At 34.9% G+C, this 23,443-nt stretch overlaps 1 protein-coding gene across 3 annotated transcripts in view; it reads right to left on the bottom strand.

Annotated features, from left to right (window-relative positions):
• LOC107038817 (venom metalloproteinase 3) overlaps positions 1-2,158 on the bottom strand; it is a 147,749-nt gene extending 145,591 nt beyond the window's left edge. For all 3 annotated transcript variants that reach the window (XM_015258110.1, XM_015258108.1, XM_015258111.2), the window contains exon 1: positions 1,682-2,158. The gene's annotated coding sequence lies outside the window, so the exon portion shown is untranslated. The remainder of the gene's footprint in view (positions 1-1,681) is intronic.
• Positions 2,159-23,443: the final 21,285 nt, after the last annotated feature.

Here is a 23,443-nt window from a genome sequence, read left to right as displayed (position 1 = left end):
TATTTCATTATGAAAATAACCCATCGGACATGAGGCAAAATAGTCCTCCAAGAAATCCGCAAAATCAACATATGAAAGTGAATTCATCTCAAACGTCAAAAATTTTCCCGAATAACAATCAATAACACTAAAGAACTACCCGTTTTGCCCCAGTAGTTTTCATTCCATTTTTCTTCCTCGATCGGGGGAAGTACTGGGGCAGAACGACTCGTAATTTACCAATTTTGAATGAAGTTTCACTCCTTTTTGGAGAACAATGGTGGTAACTCTTAATTTAGTCAAGTTCCGATGGGCAATATTGTTTCCATAATAACTTTCCTATGCTATATTTCATTATGAAAATAATCCATCAGACATGAGGCAAAATAGTCCTCCAAGAAATTCGCAAAATCAACATTTGAAAGTGAATTCATCTCAAACGTCAAAAGTTTTCCCGAATAACAATCAATAACACTAAAGAACTACCCGTTTTGCCCCAGTAGTTTTCATTCCATTTTTCTTCCTCGATCGGGGGAAGTACTGGGGCAGAACGACTCGTAATTTACCAATTTTTAATGAAGTTTCACTCCTTTTGGAGAACAATGGTCGTAACTCTTAATTTAGTCAAGTTCCGATGGGCAATATTGTTTCCATAATAACTTTCCTATGCTATATTTCATTATGAAAATAATCCATCAGACATGAGGCAAAATAGTCCTCCAAGAAATTCGCAAAATCAACATTTGAAAGTGAATTCATCTCAAACGTCAAAAGTTTTCCCGAATAACAATCAATAACACTAAAGAACTACCCGTTTTGCCCCAGTAGTTTTCAATCAATTTTTCTTCTTCGATCAGGGGAACTACTGGGGCCGAACGACTCGTAATTTTCCGAATTTTGAATGAAGTTTCACTGCTTTTTGGAGAGCAACGGTCGTAACTCCTATAATTTAGTCAAGTTCCGGTGGACAATATTGTTTCCACATTAACTTTCCTATGCTATACTTTATTATGAAAATAATCCATCAGCAAAATAGTTCTCCAAGAAATTCGCAAAATGAACATTTGAAAGTCAATTCACCTCAAAAGGAAAAAAATCCCCAATAATAATCAGTAACACTAAAGAACTACCCATTTTGCCCCAGTAGTTTTCAATCCATTTTTCTTCCTCAATCAGGGGAACTACTGGGGCAGAACGCTTCGTAATTTTCACAATTTTGGTTGAAATTTCACTGCCTTTTCAACGGCAACACTCGTAACTCCTGATCTGCTCAAGTTCCGGTGGGCAATATCACTCCCAGAATAACTTTCAAATTTTTTCCTCGATTTTTACTGACGAAGGAATGTTAATCAACGTCTCCAGTGTATCATCGACTACTCCTACCACCAGCAACGTATATCATTACAGTGAAAACGCACATTAGAAATTGTATTTGATCCACAACCGGGCTAACGATCTCCATCCGATCACTCCAATCGCATGTGAATTGACCCCGCAATTGATGTTGTCAATTTTCATTCGACAGTGGCATTAATGGGTGCCAAGGGAAAACAAATATTCACCCATTCCCGGAATAACGTCACGGCTCGCCTACCTGCTGTTTCAAATATCAAGTGAATGTTTGAAACTAGATCGAACGAGCTGGTTATGCAAATGTAAATGAAAAAGCAAGTGAATTGAGATTGAGAATGAAAATCCTTACATTTATACTGATTTTTCAATTGGTTTTTTATCACTGAATGATCCGCAAATCTTCACCACTGGCAATTACTTCACAAATTACTGGAGAATTTATCAATAACTGGAGGATTAACTTCACCGGTCTACTCGCGCGCAATTTGACGTTTGAATTTTGAAATAAAATCTTCACTTCCTCCACTTCCTACTTCACTTTAATCTCTCTTCACGCCGCTCGGTAATATCACTCTCAACATTGCTTTAATTACCGGCACGCGCGCCAAACGTTTCAAACTGAGTATTTTGAAGAAGAAAAAAACGATAATAATGGGAGAGTGAAAGTGCAAGGGGAAATGCAACAAGTGGGTCAATCCAAAAAGGGGGAAAATATTTTTGATCCTTCAATTTCAAGGTTTCAGATTAAATTTGTAAATTGCGGTTGAGGAGTTGATGGGAGTGAGAACCGCGAAAAAACGAAATTTTTGAAGTGCGAATGCGCGAGCGGACTCGGCCCAACTGAGGACGACTGATACGTACGTCGTCGTCGTTGGTAAGAAAAGTCGGGAAGGTGGGGACTACACCGCCGGTGACTGTGGGGATCTCGCCGAGTGATCGCGATTGTTACATGGTGTACCGCCGCGAGAGAAGGCCCCGTCGCGCCTACCTCACTTTTTTCTTTTTTTTTTCATCTCTACCACTACCACTTTTGATTCTTTTCATTTAACTAAAAATCCAATACCGCGAGCCTCTCCGGCGCAGCGATCACACCTTTTCCTTGGGCTTTTACTCCTTTCTTCATTGCGCTGCACTGCTAGAATTACTCATGAAACTTCAGGTGAAAAAGCTTGAAATTGTTAACAACACCAAGGTTACATGAAATTTTGGTATAGTTGTTCATTGACGAATTAGTTAATTTTTTGAACATGCAAGTTTAAAAAAAAATTTTTTTTTCTAAAAAATATTTTTTTTTCTTTTTTCGGGGTAGCTAAGGCAAAGAGGCGGGTGTCACAGCTTCTATCATACTTATATTGCTTTGTAGCAATCATTATCAACTCGCGTCTCCAATGAATTACAGTTGGCGACGCAGTGGGGTAGTGTCCAAAATTTTTTGAATAATTATAAATGATGTTTCTTTGTTTTTTACCTCTCAATCTCCAAAAAAAGTGACGGCGATTATTTTCAAGATTAGATCTGTATTCAGTTTTTTATAAATAAATGTCAAAAATGTCGAAAAAAGGCCGAGAATTAAGTCATACACGTAATAAATGGATATTTTTGGTAAAAATAATTTTTTTCTGAGTGTACGGCAGTCAAAAACTTTGAAAATTTTGAAAATTCAGGTAACAACTATCTTGATTTTCAACTATCTTGAATGCTGAATCTATTGAAAATTGAATTGTATGTGATGTTCAATTGATTTGAAATTCAAGTTTTCATTGAAAAATCAATGATTGTTTATCATGAAAAATCCAATTTTTTGCATTTTCAAGATAAATGAGAAATTTTGTGAAGGCTTTTATTTGGAATTGAATTCAACCTCCCAATTTCAAGTAAAAAATCTTGACATTTTTAACAATGACTCATTTCCACGCAATTTTCATGTATTTTGTTATTTAAAAATCAGTTGAATTCTGCAGTATTCAATGGAAATGCAATTTTCAGATCAGTAGGGGCACGTACTTTTACCAGAGTATCAACAAACATTGAATTCCAGAAATCCACACTCTAAAGTGTGATATAAAAGGAATTGAATTCTAATTATGATTAAAATTTTATGCAGCGAGCATAGCAATTAAAACATGCACGGAGAGAAATATTCAATAAAAATGGCGTATCTTTTCCGTAATTCCGGAGCGAAATGTGGTTGTAGGAAATTTTACGGAACTGTCACGGAATTTTTTCGGAGCGTGCCGTAATTTTTATCTGAATCTCCTGTAAAAAATTACGATACCGTCACTTAAATTTTCTAAGTCGATTCCGTAATCGATGAGTGAATTGTGAGTTCCGTAATTTTTACTGAACATTTCTCTCCGTGTGAGCAAATCATTTATTGTAATATGACAATTTAACAGCCGATAAATTGGGGCATATGATTCTCACACGGAGAAAAATGTTCAGTAAAAATTACAGAACTCACAGGTCGCTCACCGATTATGGAATCAACCGAGAAAATTTAAGCGACGGTATCGTAAGTTTTCACAGGAGATTCGGGTAAAAATTACGGAACGCTCTGGAAAAATTCCGTAACAGTCCCGTAAAATTTCTTACAACCACATTTCGCTCTGGAATTACGAAAAAGATACGCAATTTTTATTGAATATTTTTCTCACTTGGATTTCAACCAATCAGAGTGGAGTATTTGAGGCTGTCAAACAGTTTTATTTCGGAAATTTCTAAAAAATTTCCGACGGAAATTTACTAGTAGCTTTTCAAATGTTTCTCATCTTTCAACGCATTTCAAGTTTAATATTCTGATTGACTGATTGACTGATAAACAAAAAAGGGGGTTGTAAATGTATCCAGATGCTGTTCACTGCACTCTGCTTGGCCGAAATCCGAGTGGAAAAATAATCCGTCAAATACCGCTCGTGCTCAAAATTAATCGGATATTTTCCTCAAGCTTCCCTGCCTAGGAACGAGTGTGTCAAATTTTGCAGAAAAATCCCACGTGCTTCGCACTTGGGACAATTGGGACAATTGTTCCTGGGCAATGAAGCTATCGGAAAATACCCGATAATTTTAAAGCACTAGTGGTATTACTACTGAATATTTCTCTCCGTGCATCAGTCGTATTGCTATTTGCAACGAGAATGCTTATAACCAATTAATGCCTATAAATTGAAAAAGGAGTATGAAATCGGACTCGACACCACGACCGCAAGCGCTAGTCTAAGAAGCCTAAATGTATTTACATTTAGGAGTGGAGAGTGTTAGAGACTGGGAGAAGTGTTCACGCTAGCGAAAAAGCGATCAAGGGGAAATGCGACTACAACGAGAGTCTACTGCAAAACCATTGAGAAGCAGCTGCAGAAACTCCTTTTGTTCCCTCAATCTTTTTTCTCCATGCTCGCATGTAACAAAATGTCGTTGTTTGGAGAGGATGAAGCAAAAAATGAGGTTCTTAGGGGTAATTAGTAATCCGTGGAAATTGCAGAGAGGAGGGAGGACGATGAATATGGACACCCATTAATTTTCCCGATTGCGGGTATTCCCTGGCCTTGGCTCACATTCGAAAAGTAGTAGTTGCTATTTGTCATTCTGATAATGATGTCAGGGAAATTCAGAAGCGAGAAAGTTTTTTACCGACGACTGCTGGCCCGCATGGATTGTAATAAGGTTTTAGCTAGGGCAGCTGGTGCATGTGCCGCCCACCGAAGGGAAATGAGTCTTTTTTTCCAGCCTCGCGCTCTACAAGGAGTCATAAACGGTTAGAATGGGATCTTCGAGGTGTTTACTCGAAGATGTGAAGAGGACAGATTTTTTATTAACATTAAACATATTTAATTATGTAAGTCAATTGCCATTGGCCAGTGAGCGATGGAATCGAACTTTGAGGGTATGCAGACCAACTGTTATAATTTTTCCTATTTTCATCCTTCGTTTCCATTCTTTGGCTTCATCTTGAGAGAGATTTCACGTGAATAATAATAAATTATCCTGAATTTACCCGATGTTCCAGTGGCCACCGACTACCCCAAACAATCGAGCTGTGGCGGCTGTGCCTCAATCAGATTCCGGCGTTACCGACGGAGCTCGCCAACAGTGCCAACGACGCAAGCAGATATTCATTCCACGATCGAAATAGCAAATCTACATTCCATTCATATTCACTCTTATTATTATTATTATTACCACGTCTCTCATCTAATCCACCACAGCTGTGGCGTTCCAAGTTTTGTATTAATAACTAATTACTAAGTGACCGAACTGAATAAATATAAGTTGTTTATGATAAACACATCTTTACTTTCTTTATGTGAGACCTCATTATCTCCATAGAGCTGTCACTCGACCGCCCTCTAGCTGCAGAGTCTAGCAGCCATATAGAAACTCTGGGCGGAATTACCCACAAACGCGGAGGCTGATAAAATAGCCAATAATAACTGATGACGATATTTTTCTGCTATCGAAAAGGTCACAATGGATGTGGAAATGTATAACGACGATATATTTCGCACTCCATTCAATTATGGACCAACTGAAAATTTGAAAAATCTTAAATTCTGGGGTTGAAATATTTTAAGAATTCGGTAAGAAATGATTTGGATTTTTTTTACGATGTTTCCATGGGAGAAAATTGAAGATTTCTGCTGAAATTACCTGTTGTTATAAAATATTTGCATCATAAAAAAAAAATTTTTTTCAGCCAATCCTGAGAAATATGGGTGGGCGGTATTTTACCCGCTGAACGGAGCAGGCACCAGCTACCCTAATTTCTTTTGCTTTATTGCTGATCAACCTTCAGATTTTTTCTACCTGAAACTCTCTTTTAGGCGTAAAAATAATTTTGTACGTATCTTATCGTATTTAAGTATAACATGTGTAATTGGTAGAATTAGTACAGCATTTTTCCACTGGGAAGAGAATTATTTGGTCAATCTCAGGTACAACATACGAGAATTTCATAATTTCATTGTGGTTATTTTGAATATATCGCTGAAATTATTAGATTTGGAGGAAATTGAAATTTTCGTTTTTAGTGTTAATCACAATATTTGAGGAAAAATAGTTGAATACACTTATTCTGAAAATGATTGATGATCTTAAATTCTAATTTCCTATTTTTTTAACGAGCGGGCGAATGATTAGAATGGGTCCGAGGTCTTTGATTCCAGGAATGCGGATACGCTAAACATTCACGTTTGATCGATTTTTCATTCATTAGTGTTGTGTGTCCACAAGGGTACCGTAGAAGAAATTCATTAGGCGTTTTTTCTCGCAGATACAAGCTATCTTGAATTTTGAAAATTTTGTTTTTTGAAAGGCAATATTGAGAGTTGAAGACAGATGTTTCTTCGTAAAAATAGAAACAAATAGTGTTATGAAACCATGAAATAAACTTAAATCTCCCGTTTAAGAAGAATCAGCTATGTATTTTCCACATAATTTTTTTGTATGAATGATAAACATTTACCTGATGTTTTTCTGACGTAAATATTTTGAATATGAGTTTTGTTGTTATTTACTAAACACATGGCTTGAAAAAAAGTACTATAGCGAAGGAAGAAAGAAAGAAGGTAATTAAACCTATTTCTTGTAGTCTATAAAATTCCCCACGAAAAAATTTTCTCATTTTTATTATTTGAATAAAGTGCTAATAATTATCCATTCTTTTCGATTCGTATTTCTTTTTGATTCGTATTGTTTTTTTCCATTTCACTAACCTCTTTACTTGAGCGGTATTTGCTGAATAATCATAAATTAAAAAATTAAAAATTAAAAACCCCCGATGAACAAGTTATTCTTGAATAGTCGAAAAAGAAAATAAAAACTCAAAATTTAAATTTTAAGAATTTTCGAAAAAACTGCAAATTTTTTCGTGATAGAAGAAACAGCACAGTTGGGGGAAACACGGAGTTGCGAAAATTATGGTGTCCCCTCAACTTTTTTCTACAGTTTTTTCTGTTACTTAAAAGAATGTCATTTTTTCCAAAATTCTTCAAATTAAAATTTTGAGTTTTCACTTTCCTCTTTTTCGATTAGCTCCATCTCGTCTAAATAATGGAAAATTCGACTGCAATTTCATGATTAAAAAATTATGGTTTACGGGTATCCAAGTATATTTTACAGTGTGATGCAGGGCCAACTATAGATTCAACCATTTTCAATGATCAAATTTGTCAATTAAAAAGCCTGAGAAAAATTTGAAAACAATCATGAATATTCAACATCATTCGAATGATATTTTGACCAGAATTATTACTTTTTTAAATATTCGTTGTTTATAAATAAATAATTAAAATTGTTTAAACTTTCGGACACCTCATTTTGTACATATGAAATTGATTTCTGGTAAAAAATATACTGTAGAAAATATATGAAAAGAATAAGTTATATAGAAAAATCGAATTCTGTTGACTTTTTCTATTAAATGTTTTCTACCGAACATGTCAATAGAATCAGCCAAAAACTAATAGAAAGTTTGATAGAAATTCAATAGAATTTTCTAACGAATTCGATAGGTATTCCTATTAAATTTTTTCGTGCATTATCCAGTTTTGAACAGAATCATGCGTTTTTGCTTGGGTCCATATACGTATATGGACCTCGTCCTTAAGGGGGTAATTACTCCATAAATCTTCTTCACAAGTAAACTTTCCAATTTTTTTCCAGTTCGAACCTGCAAACTTTAAATAATAAAATCATTGTAAAATGTCTGGAAACTTCGGATCAAATGGGGCTTAAATGAAAGCTCTGACGTTCGACTACAAAAGTAGAAAATCATTTCCCTGGAGAAAAAATATCCAATTACTTGGATATCCTTAATACTTCTGGATGCAGTTTTGATATTTTCCACGTGTAGTCTCCCAAAAATAGGAATATTCATGTGAAATGAATTTTAAATTCGAATAAATTGATAAATTCCCGCTCCTTTTTGTGACTGAAAACACGTTTATATCGTTGAATTTATGGCTCACCAATGGAACACTAATCGAACACGCGAGAAACGAGATCGTTTTGTATACCGATACGCTGTCTCCTTCAGTGGCGTTTTTGTGCACGACTGATTATGTATGCGTTAATACATGTAACGATAAATCGCGAGGGAATAGTGAAAAAAAAATTGTCGGTTTAAAATCCACAACTGGGACCTTTCCTCCTTTGTCCTTCTGCGAAACACTCTTAAAACAGAGACACAGAGAACTTGGGTATAAGGTACAAGGTCCGTGAGAGACATGGGCATTATTATCGCTACGCGGTCTACCACTCCCGGTGCCTATCACTGATATTTCTTTCAAATTGAGGGACAAAACGATACAATTAATATGATTTCAACGTGAAAAATTACTGTGGACATTTTCCAAAGGTTTTTAACTTCCGAGTGGACGCATTGAACTTGTCAAATCGCAATTTCCAATTTGTGATCGATGTGACCGATCGTTTTTCGACGATAAATGAAAAAATAATTGTTTAAATGAATCCATCTGTGATTTAAAATATTCTTCCCAATGTCATTTTGACTGAGTTCGATCATGAGATTGATTGCATCATCTGTTGTTGAAAAAATGTATTTTGAAACCAATCTTTAAGGAAAGATAAAAAAATTCAATGTTGGGGTAATGTTGGCTGCCAACGTTGGGGCTAAAGATGTCAAATCAACCGTCATATCTTTTTGTCATGTGACAGCTTAATGACCGTCATATGACAGTCATGTGGCATCACATTTTTGTAAACCCTGAACCAATATTTAGGGAAAAGTAAAAAATTTCAACGTTGGGTGAAATGTTGGTTACCCATGTCGGAGCAGTGTTGGCTGCCAATGTTGTGGTAGTATTGGCTGCCAACATTGGGGCTAAAGACGCCAAAATATATCATGTGACGTCACATTTTTCTATCCCTGAGTCAATATTCAGGGAAACGGACAGAATTCAAAAATTCAACGTTGGGGTAATGTTGGCCGCCAACGTCGGGGCAATGTTGGCTGCTAACGCTGGGACAACGCTGGGGCTAAAGATGTCAAATCGACCGTCATATCTTTTTGTTATGTGATAAATTAATGACCGTCGTATGACGCCATAGAAATTCTATTCGGAAGAAAATTGCTGATTTATTAGCAAAAATATATTGACCATGTTGTGACGAAAGCAATTTTCCACTTGTTTTTATACACTTTAGGAACATTACGAATGATGTAACGTAGAACTGGTGACACCTGTCTTAGAATCTCGCTACCACCAATTTTTTAGAACAGCCTAACCATTTTACTAATACTCTGGAGATGCGATGATTAATATGTTGTCTCGGTCGCGAGCTATACAACACCGATTAGTTGAAAAGGTTTTTCTCCGAATTCTGAAATAATTTGCATTCTAATGTCATTCAGCGGACATATTTCCGTGAAATCGAGGGAAAAAACGATAGAATTAATGACATCGATCATGAAGAATTATTTGCGCATTTCCTAAACATTTTTTTATACCTTTTAGGGAAATTACGGATAATGTAACGTACTACTGATGACACCTGTCTTAGAAACTGGCTGACATCATTTTTTAGGAAGAATTTTGACAGTTTTACTAATAGAGTGAGGATGCGGTGATTGATATGATCTCTCGGTCGCGAGCTATACAACATCGATTAGCTTAAAGTGTTTTCCTGTAAATTTGAAAATGAAGAGTATTTTAGTGCCACGTACTAGACACTTCCTGTTTTTATGTGCAAATGACACTTTTTTGTGAACCAATGAAACTATTGGCGATGTATGTTCCGAAAGAGACATGTCGCGCATGAAAAAATTGTGTACAACACTTAGCGAATTCTCTAAAAAAATCTATGGGAATTCTATAGGAATTCTATGGGGTACAAAAATATTTTTTTTGAATCAAATATTCACGCCCAGAGAAATGAGGGATTTTAATCAAATAAAACTCTTTCAAAAATTGATGTTAAATAATAAAATTTCTCATATGTAAAATAAATTTTATCCTTCCGTATGACAATTTTCGCCGAAGGAACCAAAAATTGTCTATACATTTGTCATAATGTATATAGACAAAGACAAAAAATATCGATGTGAATTATAAAAATTATAGTTATCCTGGTAATTATTATAAAATTCATAGAATAATTTTTATTCACCCAATTCTATTAAATTATATCCGTCGTGCGCATCAAAAACTAACCAGATGCGCGATACTTTTTACCCTTCCAAATAAATTCTACCAGTAGAATGTCTCGTGGTGAAAACACTTTGAGCTCTGTCGGTAGCACTCGAGTATTTTGGAGTATTAACCTCTGCGTGGAAGAAATCTGTAGGTAAGGCTAGTATTTTTTACCATTCTGGAACAGTAATTTTTATCCAGATATTTATAAAAACTACCAAGATATGTAGTAATTTTTATCCGCACGTGCTGGCAATTTTTACTCAGATAAGAACAAATATTATCCGGAAATGTTCATTAAAATTTATCTATACCAAGGATATTTATTGCTCCAAAAATACACTGCTACAGAATTACCCTTCCATCCGGGTAATTTTTATCTGGATTTCATGATAATTTTTACCAAAAATTTCTCTCCGTGTATGTTCAACAGTAAATTTTGATGGCGAGTATGATCCACGCTTACTATGTTCACATAGTAAAAATAGTATATTTCGCGTCGAGTGGCACTGGGGTTTCGAGTGTGATGTTGGCACGCCGAGCCGAAGGCGAGGTGTGCCAATCACACTCGTCGAAAACCCCTGTGACACTAGGCGCGAACGATATTTTTCCGTAGTGACTTTCACTTTTGCCAGTTCAGGGAAGGGTCAATACCAATCCCCGCACTGAGAAAAGTGAAGGTCAGTACGGAAAATAATTTTATCTTTTCCGTGTACTCATGTATTCATTTTAATAAAAATGTTTCAATTATAGGGAATAGGAAAATCATTAATTTCGAGTAGATTCCAATCAGATGAATGATTTATTTTCATCACAACCGTTTTATTCCATTCAAATAAACCATTTATGTGAACGCCTCCTTTACCTTTTGGAAGGAACCCTCAATCAACATCAAAGTATCGTGAAAACATCCTCACTTCCAGAAATTTCAAATGAAAACTGACAGGTCTCATTTCTCACCTCGAAGTTTATCGACAAAAATTGTCTCTAAAGATGTAACAGTCGGGTTTCAGCTGTCAACAGCACATTACCTTAATTAGGATCTTCTGAAGAATTTCGGCTCGATGAATATGTATAATTTTTCCTCAAGGTAAGAAAATTGTAAGTGGCGTCCTACGAGCTAATAACACGCGTGAGAGCAGAATCTGTTACTCCATTGAATGAAATCAATCATATCGATAAATGCCAAGATAAGATGAACTTTCTGACGCCAGTAAATCTTTTTCCGCTGACATGCCGAAATTATATTTTAGACTAAATGAATTTGACTAATTCCATTCTATCAAGAACTTATTTCTGGTCATTTTTTTATTTTCAAATTTCGTCCAATATGATGTTCGGAAAGCTCAATTTAAACATCGGCTTCATTCGAAAAAACAACATTCAATTCATTCCTCAATGTAATCATCTCCTAGGTACGAATTTTTCATTAATTCATAAAGTATAAACTTTTCGACCAGAGATTATATTAGGTTTAAAAAAACAGAACTTTCCCATTTTTGTGGTGAATACATGTAACTTAACGCCAAGGACTGTTTTATTTGATTCAAGTAAATATACCTCAAGAAGAAATAATTGATATTCACCGTAAGAACTTATTTATTTGAAATTGGTTCAAGTATATAGCACTTGTTCCAAAAAACGATTTCTTCTATCAGTGTATGTTAATTGAATAATCCGATTTTCGTAGACTGTTAAATACAAGGGTTGATGTAAAATGAGCCAAAAAAATGAAAAGCTACTGCAAAATATTCAAAAGCTAGGAGGAAGTATCCGAAATAAAACTGTCGGGTAGCCTCAAATACTGCGCTCTGATTGGTCGCAATTCGATTGGGAAAAATATTCAGTAGTAATACCACTAGTGCTTCAAAATTATTGGATATTTTCCGATAGCTTTGTTGCCTACACTGAGAAAAAAATTTACTTTTGCCAAGTAAATCTGCTAACTACAAGAAAATCCACACATTTCAAATGCAAATATTTGTATACATTTACTTGTGGCAGGTAAATTTACTTGGCAGAAGTATTTTTTTTTTCAGTGTAGAAACGATGGTGTCAAATTTTTCTGCAAATTTTGACACACTCGTTCCTAGGCGGGGAAGCCTGAGGAAAATATCCGATTAATTTTGAAGCACGAGTGGTATTTGACGGATTATTTTTCTACTCAGAGTTCGGCCAAGCAGAATACAGTGAACAGCATCCGGATACATTTACACAGCCATACATTTACAACCCACTTTTTTGTTTGTCTGTCACACAGAATATTAAACGTGAAATGCGTTGAAAGATGAGAAACATGTGAAAAGCTACTAGTGAATTTCCGTCGGAAATTTTTTAGAAATTTCCGAAATAAAACTATTTGACAGCCTCAAATACTGCGCTCTGATTGGCTGAAATCCGAGTGAGAAAAATAATCACTCGTAATACCACAAGAGCTTCAAAATTATCGGGTATTTTCCGATAGGTTCGTTGCAAACAAACGAAGGAGTCAAGTTTTTCAGGTTAAAAAATCACGAGTGCGAAGCACGAAAATTATCAGTTGAAAACCCTGTAGCTTGTACCACGTGATGTCGAATGGGCCAATTATATTGCCCGATATTTGGGTTGGAAAAATAATCAATGAAACTATTAAAAAATTATGAGTTGAATTTCGTGTGCAAAAGCAAAAAATTGCTCAATGGAATGGTGCAATTCTATTGGCTGGAATTACGATTGGAGAAACTCCCGAAAAAATTTATTCAACAGTGAAAAATCTGAAAAAGTACGAAGATAGCAAGGCTTCCGGCAGAATTGAAATCGCTTGAAAAAAAAGTTGCCAACTTGGGCGAATTACTTGAATATCTTTAACCGTACCTCATAAATCATATCGAACGGTTATCTCATACCTCAATATCATTCGTAACATATTTCTCACGTATACAAGCCGCACACATCCCTCCGGTATTCTTTTTCCGTTAACCAAAAAAACGCCAACTGGTTTTCTCAGTCAAAAACCGGCAGCAAGTCACCATAACCCGTGGCTCCTGCTTCATGCGACAGAAATTTCGTCACACATTCCGCTGAAAATTCAAGTTCTGCTTTTATCGATACCTCCTCACGTCTTTCTTCACAATAAGAATTAAAAACTCATTCGCGTGATCGCAGAGTACGAGTTACGTACGAGCCAATGGAGAATCTTCCGAAGATGCACGAGAATCCGTACTTTATATAAGCGAATTTCAATGAAGAAAAGGCCGATTAATATGAAGAGCATTCGGCGAAAGAATCACCTTCATGCTTTTCCGCGTTTCATTCGGCATTACGGAATCACCTGTGCATGCCAGTTATTCAGAAGGTTTCGTTCAAATTTATTAGATTTTTATTCCAGATAATATTACTCTGACGGCACGTCCGGAAATCGTTCCGATCCACCTGACCTATTGAAATCAATCTGGGGGTGCCATAAAATTTGAATTTTATCTCCTCTTGGTGAAAGAAATCAGCGGATATATATGATCAAGTTTTCGATAGCTCTTTAATCGAGAGGATAAAAAATTATTGACAAAATATTATACGGTCGGATTTATTAATTTTGCGTGGTTAAGAGGACACTTAACTCGTTTAACTCCTGTCAAGATGTAGTAATGAATTTTGTCGGGAAGATAAAGAAAATATCAATGCACTCAGTTGAGGAAAATCATTAGCATTTGAATATTCAATTGTCGGCGATAAATCCATCTTTTTAATTCATTCCATTTGGCGCTTCGAGTTGTCATTGCTGGAAAAAAATGATGTTTTTCAAACGTCAGTACAAATTATCCTCAATCATTTGAGCACGGAGAAACAAGTTGGACAAATATTACCAAACGAGTCAAGTAATCGTGAAGTGGAATCCATTTGTAAGTCTTTGTCACTCTGCAAAAAGTGCGAGACGAATAGGGAATTTTTCTCCGCTGACTCGGGAAAATTTACTCAACGTGAGGGTCATTTGCGCCGAAGCAGGGAAATTTACCATTTATTCCATCAGAAATTATCCCTTGAATATGAATAATTGCTCAATATTGCGTAATTATTCACATATGCGCACACGGACAAAATAAAATAGTAAAGATGGCTACGTCGGAATCCGCATAATCAAAAAAAAATTACTTCTGATCAGTAGAAAAAGTACCTCTAGCCGCAGTACCAAGGGGTTTCTGGAGAAAAGGCAAATTTTGTACTTTCTCGAAGTCACAAAAGAACTGGATGCAAGTATCATGTGTCAAGTACCTGGGTATTGGTGAGTTTTTGAAATGGCAATTCACGTTTTCAAAAACGTAATTTACGATTTTCTCAAACGGGTAAATTGCGCTTTTGAGATCGTAAATTACGACTACAATAAGGTGAATTACGATTTCAAGAACGTGAATTATGATTCTTAAAACTGGAAAACAATTCGGTTTGAAAAGCATCCATAAAAATCACAATCTAGGGGAGGGTGTGCCTGTACCGCCCACCTAAGGGGAAATCCCAGTTTTATATTTTATACTTCAACTTGAGTATAAAAAACGTATTTGTGAGACTTCTTCAACGATTGAACGATTGATTGTTATTCTCGAAGTGTAGACGCCTAATTCTCCTTAGAATCCACAAAATTGATTGAAAATAAAAGAGAGACCCTATTGAGCGGTATTCCCGCNCACAGTTTAATATGAGAATTCAGCGTTTGAAACTATCAAAAACTTTAATTACAAGTCCACAAATTTTGCACTGTAAAGACCTCAAAACTTCGTTACGTGTTTTTTCATATTTAAAGAGGTAAATAAAGTGAAATTTTTCCGACAATCACGTCCTATCATCAAATTCTTCATGATCAGGAACAGAAAGAAATTTTCAAGTTGATGGTTGTGGAGAAAATCGGGTGAGCGGTATTACCTGCTGAGCGGTACAGGCACACCCTCCCCTACTGATTTTTTCCTACAAAATATCTTCTCTTGAATACTTCTATTCACAAAAATGCGCAAGAAAGGTCATTTTATCCGTCGATAATATTCGCTTTTCTCAATGAAGTAATCAATTGAAAGTACTGAAATTAATTCATAAAAGTATTTGAGCGAAGTTCACAAATCACTTTTCACCAGTATCTTTGGTACTTGTGAAGAGTACCTAAAGTACTATGTCTACTTGATCGGCAGAGGTGGTATTTCACTCAAGGATACAAAAAGTACTTGGAATAAGTATTTTCCGAACTTTTCGCAAGTGAACTTCCCCCAAGTACCGGTCAGTACTGGTCAAAAGTGCATTTTTCTTCGGGTGCTGAGATTATCGTTTGTTCCATGAAAATTATTAGTCTTTATTGGACAAAGATATAAATGACTCAATGACATTCACTCGATAAAACCGGAGCCTCATATAATTCCCTGTAGAACGAATGTATTTACCCAAAAGACATACAAATGTCTCACGAGAACAATTACCACTACGAAAATTGTCATGTTTTGGTGGGAATTTTCCTCATCCAAATGTCAGCCAATAGAATTGCACTATTCGACTGTTACTTCATGTAGTCAACACGGTATTCAGCTGATAATTTTTGATAATTCAACTGGTAATTTTTCATGTTGACTATATTTGTGGAAAACAAAAGATTCCGTGGTCGAGTGAATCCCTGATTGGAACTGTCAGATAGATTTTGTCTCATAGTGCAATTCTTTTGGCCGACATTTGGATGGGGAAATTCCCTCCCGAATACTACTCGAACTTCAAAATTAATCGAGTAATTCCCTCAAGGTTCCCTGCACACAAACGAAGTCGTCAAGTTTTTCAGGAAAAATCACGAGTGCGAAGCACGAGTCCAAACTCCTTCGTTTGTTTGCAACGAACCTATCGGGAATTGCTCGATAATTTTGAAGCTCTCGTGGTATTACTTGTGGAAACTTTCTTTTTTTTCAAAATTACGGAACGCTCTGGAAAAATTCCGTGACTTTAGGTAAAAATTAGGTGACAGTTCCATAAAATTTCCTACAACCTCATTTCGCTTCGGAATTAGGGAAAAGATACGTAATTTTTATTGAATATTTCTCTCCGTGCAGGGGAGCATATAATTTTCCCGCAAAACTAATTTCATCCCTCGGTCTGATGAAAAGTACTGATGATCACTGTCACCAATAATTATCCCAGAAACGTCACCGATGTCCCAGGAAATCTCTGACGTATAGTCCTGAAAATCAAAACTTTTTTCTCCGCAAAGAAACTAGCGTTGCAATTTAATATGTTTACGTTTCATGCGTAGAGTTTTCAGTTTCTTCGAAATGGTGAGTAAGGGTCAACAGGATCGCCTCAGCTCCGTCCACTGACCTATACCACTGCCAACAATTTAAAATTCTCTCGAAAAGTATTCACAATTCACTCGTGGCAAGCATAAAGAGGTGTGGCATGGCTAAAGTCTGCAATGTTTTCCGGTTTTCCGTTTCTACGGGCCTCTGTTTAGAAACGGGTACGAAAATCCAATGGTAAAACCCCGGCGCACAGTGAGCAATACACACTGGGGCCCTATCGTGTTGGCGCGCGAGAGCGAAAGTATTTTATGGCACGCTCGGCTTGGTAAGAGAAAGGGGACACGCTTTGCTCCTAATTTTCTGTTTCGAACTTATACCTACACTGAATTTACTGGACTGTCTATATCAGCGGGATTGGCCTCCTGTCTGGGAATTGGAATCACGAGTCATGTCTGGAGTTGAGGTGAACAGTTTCGAGTGGCTTTTCACGCTTTGAATTCTTGTGTTAATATTTCTCCAATTTCACAGTTTTTTTTCTGGTATTGATTATCATGATTCTTGGTTTTAGGATTGAATTTCTTTTCTGTGACAGGCTTCATCAATTTTCATGTGCCCCAAATATTATTTTTAAATTGATTAATTTAGGAAGTAGAGCTGGAAGGGAAAGACAGATGATTCCTACTATTGACAATTTTATTTGTAAAATCTGTATTTGTTTTTAATAAATCTAAGTAGCTTTTGCAATTTTACTCATCTTGTAAAGTGCATAGTTTTTTGTTTAAACTTTTGCAAGCTGAAAAGGTTTTAATGTTCAGGACCTGCAATTGTTTAATTATGTTATGAATTCTTTTCAAATAGTAGACTTTCCATTTTATTTCTCAAATCATTAAAATTTGTTCTAATGGGTCACAATGAAAAATGCAATTTAAACCATCAAAATTAATCTAGTCATTAAACTGAAGGATATTAACTCATTTTGACAACAGTTTATTCTGTCTCGCATTCTGACGATTCAGTCCCTGGAAATTAGTGACATTCTCCTTACAATCAATGATATCTGGACGTTTACTAACAGCAATTTTCCTGATTTCTATGAGTTTTCATGGAATAACTGAACTAGAATTACTTGATAAAATTATAAAATTGAAAATATTTCTCCAATTTCACACTGTTTTTTTTCAGGTATTGATTATCATAATTCTTGAGGTTTTATTTTGAATTTCTCTTCTGTGACAGCTTCATCAGTTGAAATGTGGCCCAAATATTATTTGTGAATTAATTAATTTAGGAAATAGAGCAGTGAGAGAAAGACAGCTTCTTAATATTGAAAATGTTGGTTGTAAAGTCTCTATCATTTGTTTTTAATGAATCCCAGTGCTTTTGCAGTTTTGTTAATCTTGTAAATTGCATAATTTTGCGAAACCAATCATTGTGTTTTGGATATTTCTTATTGTGAATTTGTAATAATAAAGATTGTGCCAATTTTCAGGAGCTAAAAAAGTGGTAATGTTGAAGACCCGCAACTAGTCAATTATGTTATGGATTCTTTTCAAATGGTAGACTTTCCATTTTTTTCAGATCATTCACATGTTTTTTAATGGTTCAAAATACAGAATCCAATCTAAACCATCACAATTAATCTTGTCGTTAAATTGAAGGGAATTAACTCATTCCATCTCTGAAAATTAGTGACATTTTGCTAATAATCAGTGACATTTTGAACATCGAAATTTTTTCTCTCTATGAATGTTTCCTAACAGTACCACAATTTTTCTGATTTCTATTTGTTTCCATTGAATAACTCAACTAGAATTATTTTATAAAATTTAAAAATTTGTAAACATTTCTCCGATTTCACACTTTTTTTGGTATTGATAATCATGAAGTCCAAATAACGGTTTCAGTTTTGCTAATCTCGTAACTGCATAATTTTGCGAAACAAATAATTTATTTTCAACATTGCCTTATTGTGAATATATAGCAGTAATTATTATTCACATTTGACATTTCGGGCGCTAAAAAGATGGTAATTTTTAGGACCTGCAACTATTCCATCATATTATTAGTTCTTTTCAAATAGTAGACTTTCCATTTTTTTCAGATCATTAAAATGTTTTCTAACAGTTCGAAATCAAGTGTCCAATCTAATCCATCACAATTAATCTTGTCATTAAATTGATGGGAATTAACTCATTCCGTCCCTGGAAATTAGTGATATTTTGGGAAAAATCAGTGACATGTTAAATATCTGAATTTTTTCTCTTTGTGGACGTCTCCTAACAGTACCGCAATTTTCTTGATTTCTATTTATTTTCGGGGAATAACTCAACTACAATTATTTTTATGAAATTATAAATTTGAAAATATTTCTCCGATTTCAGGTTTTTTTTTTTATATTGATTATGGAGTTTTCGAATTGAATTTCTTTTCTGTGACAGGCTTCATCGGTTGTAATATGTCCCAAACATAATTTTCGAATTAATTAATTTAGGAAATCGAGCAGAGAGAAAGATAGCTTGCTACTATTGAAAATTTTGGTTGTGAAATTTTAATTCTTTGTTTTTAATAAGTCCAAATAACGTTTTCAGTTTTGCTAATCTTGTAACTGGATAATTTTGCGAAACAAATAATTTATTTTCAGCATTGCCTTATTGTGAATATATAGCAGTAATGATTACTTAACATTTCGGGCGCTAAAAAGATGGTAATTTTTAGAACCTGCAACTATTCCATCATATTATTAGTTCTTTTCAAATAGTAGACTTTCCATTTTTTTCAGATCATTAAAATGTTTTCTAACAGTTCGAAATAAAGCGTCCAATCTAAACCATCACAATTAATCTTGTCATTAAATTGATGGGAATTAACTCATTCCGTCCCTGGAAATTAGTGATATTTTGCGAAAAATTAGTGACATGTTAAATATCTGAAATTTTTCTCTTTGTGGACGTCTCTTAACAGTACCGCAATGTTCCTGATTTCTATTCATTTCCAGGGAATAACTCAACTACAATTATTTTTATAAAATTATAAATTTGAAAATATATTTCTCCGATTTAACTTTTTTTTTATATTGATTATCATGATTCTTGGGGTTCGAAATTGATTTGCTTTTCTGTGACAGGTTTTATAGGTTTCACGATCATGGGAAGAATTAGTATAATAACAAAGATTGTTTGAACTTTCGGGAGCTAAAAAGGTTGAAATATTTCAGGACCTACAACTGTTCAATTATGTTATGAATTCTTCTCCAATAGCTACTTTCCAATTTTTTCCGATCATTAAAATCTTTTCTAACGGTTCAAATAAAAAATCTCGTCTAAACCGTCAAAATTACTCTCGTCATTAAATTGAAGAAAATTACCTCGTTTTGATTACCTGTTTATTCTGTCTCTCATTCGGACGATTCTGACATTCCAGGAATGAAATTTCTCTTCGTTGTTACGGCTTATACATCTAAATGGGCCCCACATATTATTTACAGATTCCATATATTATTTCCACGTATTAATTTAGTCAAGGTGGCACAGAAAACAATAAAATCTCCCAATTAAAAATGTCGTTTGAATTTTACATCGAAATTTTCTCAAAATTTAATAAATATAAATTGGTTCAGTGCAGTAATTTTCACGGTTTGGTCACTTTTAATTGGGGTTTCACATGCAATGTTTTCATTGCTATATAAATATGAAAATTGGATGAATAGAATACTATCATTTATTTATCCATTTATATTTATCACGGACGAAAAAATTTAACAGAAAAACCTATCGAATTCGTTAGAAAATTCTATTGAATTTCTATTGAACTGTTCTATTAGTTTTTGGCCGATTCTATTGAAATGTTCAATAGAAAATATTCAGTAGAAGAAGTCAATAGAATTCAATTTTTCTATATAATTTATTCTATTGAGATCTTTTCTCTAGAGTTTCCTCTGCTCAAATTTTCTGTTTTTTCGTTTGATTTTCTTGATGAGAAGAAAAAAAATGAACTGAAAAAAACTTAGCAAATTTGAGTCGAGCAAATTCTATAGAAAATATATGAAAAGAATAAGTTATATAGAAAAATCGAATTCTGTTGACTTTTTCTATTGAATGTTTTCTATTGAACATGTCAATAGAATCAGCCAAAAAGTAATAGAAAGTTTAATAGAAATTCAATAGAATTTTCTACCGAATTCGATACGTTTTTTTATTAAATTTTTTTGTGCGTGATATTAAACGCGTGTTTTATCATTTCGATAAATAATGAAAAGTTAGTAAATTATGGAAGATTAAAAACTTCTGCATTATAACACCACAATGCTTTGTGTATGGGCGTGCTGGCGTGACGTCCCACCCAGAGAATAAAAGTCATCTTTTTTAACCCTAGTCTGGTCACCAAACGCAACCCTGCGACTCTGGTCATCTCCGCGGGGATTCCCCGCCGTGTTATTTAGGCTCTAGCGTTGCCGAATTCACTCTACACTGCCCGGGCGCGTTTAGCGAGTTTCCGGCAACGTCGCGTCATGGGCAATTTCATTTAGCATGGGAAAAAATGATTCATCTTTTCGAAGTAATTGATTTTCTTTCTCAAGACTAGAAATGATGTCCTTCCCATGAATTCATGTAGTTTGCGTTATATCTAGAATTTTTTTCATCGGGACTTTGATTACATAAAATCTTGCACAAAGAGCACAACACTTGAGATCAATATTCTAAACACTTGAATTGATAATGAAAGTGTTCGTCGTGCAATCGAAACAACAATTCCTAAGTTGGAGATGATGAGTGATCAGATCGGTAAAGTGTGAATTCTCACAATTCATTGAATTCTAGATATAACGCAAATTTAACGATACGAATTTATGGGAAGACTTATGCTAACACTTAATATCATATTTTCGAAGACCTCTTTCTCTCAGTGTGAGCACAAAATTATTTACCAGGAGATTTTACGCCTCTGGAAATTGACAAGAGAGTATTTTCATACATCAAGGAAATCATCTTTGTCAAAAGTAATGTTTTCTCTCAGTGTACCATAATTTTTTTGGAAAGTACCAGCGTAAGAGAATTTTTTTTTCATGACAGAGAATGAATTTTCGTGGTGCAAAAATCGGAGGGGGAAATAAAATCTAGTGGAAGTAATAAGACGTACGCATGGGTAAAAGTGAAATCGTGGTATAAACCGCAGTCCTGTATCTTTGGAACAGCCTGACGTTTATTACATGTTCATGAACGCTTGTATGAACGAATTCCGAGGCTTGTTATGTTTCGGGAAGTGTAATGCGTGAAATCATATGGCGCGAAGTCCAACGGATATCCGTAATGATTCTGTTGAACTCAAAGTCTTCTGAGATGTTCGGTTTATTTTTTCATTTTCGTTCTCAAGATATTAATTTCTCATTAGAGATTGAGTGGGCAATAGTGCATGGAGGAAATTTATTAGCATGAATTATTTGTTACTTCAGCAACGCTGTGAACGTGATTGAATATATTTCGTAGCAGAATAAATTTCGCTGCGAAATTTATTATTAATTTCAGTTGTTATTGTTTTAATGGTTCCTATTTACACGGCAATTTTCATGAGAAGTACACCTGAGGTATACTGTTTTTTCATAAAAATGACGGGAAAAAAAATCTTTAATTTTCAGGGACATGTCACTGATTTTCCGAGATCCATTCCTAATTTTTACGAATTTGGAATAGATCTCCTATGTGGATGTCGCAATTGTGAAATTCAACGAGCGGAAAATTCTGGAACTCAGTGATTTTATCACCTATTTTCGATGACTTTGCCAATAATTTCCAGTGGCATCGTCGCTGATTTTTATTAATTTCCACGGAATAACTCAACCACAGTCATTTCATAAAATGAATGTTCATTCAATAGTAAAATAAAATCCCTTCAAATTTCAATTGAAATGTCACTTGATAAACGTTTCCCAGAAGTGTGCCACCTCTTGCAAATTCGCTGACAAAACTTAACCCACCGAATGAGAAGGAAAGTTACAACAGTTTTCTAGAGACAAACTTAGCTGGGCTCTATGAAATGAATATCAATTTTACCCGACTCTGTTCACTCTGCTTCCTACAGGACCACGAAGATCTCTTCTCTTGCCCTCTTACTCCCCCTTGGGACTCCATTACCTTCCCAACTACCTGAACAATTCTAATTTTTTGACGCTTTCGGCTATCGATGCTGTCCTTAACAGTAACATTTATAATGACATGAAAATTCTATATTTCTTTGCAAGGAAATGCTTCCAGCTACGTGCTTCTGGACACGGAGAGAAATATTCAATAAAAATTACCAGAAAAAAATTACGTTTTTTTTTTTTTCAATTACGTTTCGAAACGTAATTTAGGAGCGAAGTAAAATTCAATAAAAAGTGTCAATCATCACGTAAATTCTACGATCTGTTCCGTAAAAATTACTCATCCGTCCGACGCCTCACGGCTAGCCATGAGTCACCGTGAGGGGGAGATTTTAACACGTTCCGTAATTTTTCCGGAACTTTTCGTAAAAATTCTTAAACATCCAAGAATTTTCATGTTCTGAGGCATAATAAGTCTTGAAGTTTCTGTTAGATTTTACAACTTCCAGAAAAATTACGTGACTTTTTCGTATTTTTTCGGTGACAGACCCGAAAATTTACTGAACGTTTCAGATTTATTCTCTTATATTCCTATAGAAATTCACTGAAAACGATCCTCGCTTGCGGATTACGTGAAATGTTCCGTAATTTTT

This window comes from Diachasma alloeum, unplaced genomic scaffold, assembly GCF_001412515.2.
Source record: "Diachasma alloeum isolate Michigan unplaced genomic scaffold, Dall2.0 Dall_scaffold_00288, whole genome shotgun sequence".
Lineage (NCBI taxonomy): Eukaryota > Metazoa > Arthropoda > Insecta > Hymenoptera > Braconidae > Diachasma > Diachasma alloeum.
Note: the sequence above shows the minus strand (reverse complement) of the source record. Positions and strands in the feature narration are given on the sequence as shown.